The sequence below is a fragment of the Psammomys obesus genome, unplaced genomic scaffold (assembly GCF_907164565.1).
Source record: "Psammomys obesus unplaced genomic scaffold, mPsaObe1.curated_primary_1811, whole genome shotgun sequence".
In the NCBI taxonomy this organism is placed as follows: Eukaryota; Metazoa; Chordata; class Mammalia; order Rodentia; family Muridae; genus Psammomys; species Psammomys obesus.
This window is the reverse complement of record NW_026590511.1, coordinates 692,494-692,866: the sequence shown is the minus strand read 5'-3', so window position 1 is coordinate 692,866 and position 373 is coordinate 692,494.

Here is a 373-nt window from a genome sequence, read left to right as displayed (position 1 = left end):
CCCTGCGCCGTGCCGTCGTCGCACGCCTCAACGGCGGACACGCCCCCTCGCGGAGCTGACGTGCGCGGCAGTTGGCTGTAGCTTCAAGCCCCGCCCCTCTAGCCCGCCTCAATCCCGAACGCGGATTGGGCTGTTTGGATATGGGTGGGCGCCCGAGCTGACATTGGACAGATCAGGTTCCGCCCGAGAAGGCGGGGTCTACGTTCTCATTGGTTGACTCGAACGCCCGTCAATGGGAGTTGGCGTGAGCGAGCGACTGTTAAGGAGCTACTGTAGACTGTGGCAAGCCCCTCCCTTTAGTGGGCTCCAGAAAGGCTATTGGTCGGTGCTGGACTGTGGGGGCGGGACTTTGCCCCTCAATGGCCGTTGCAGA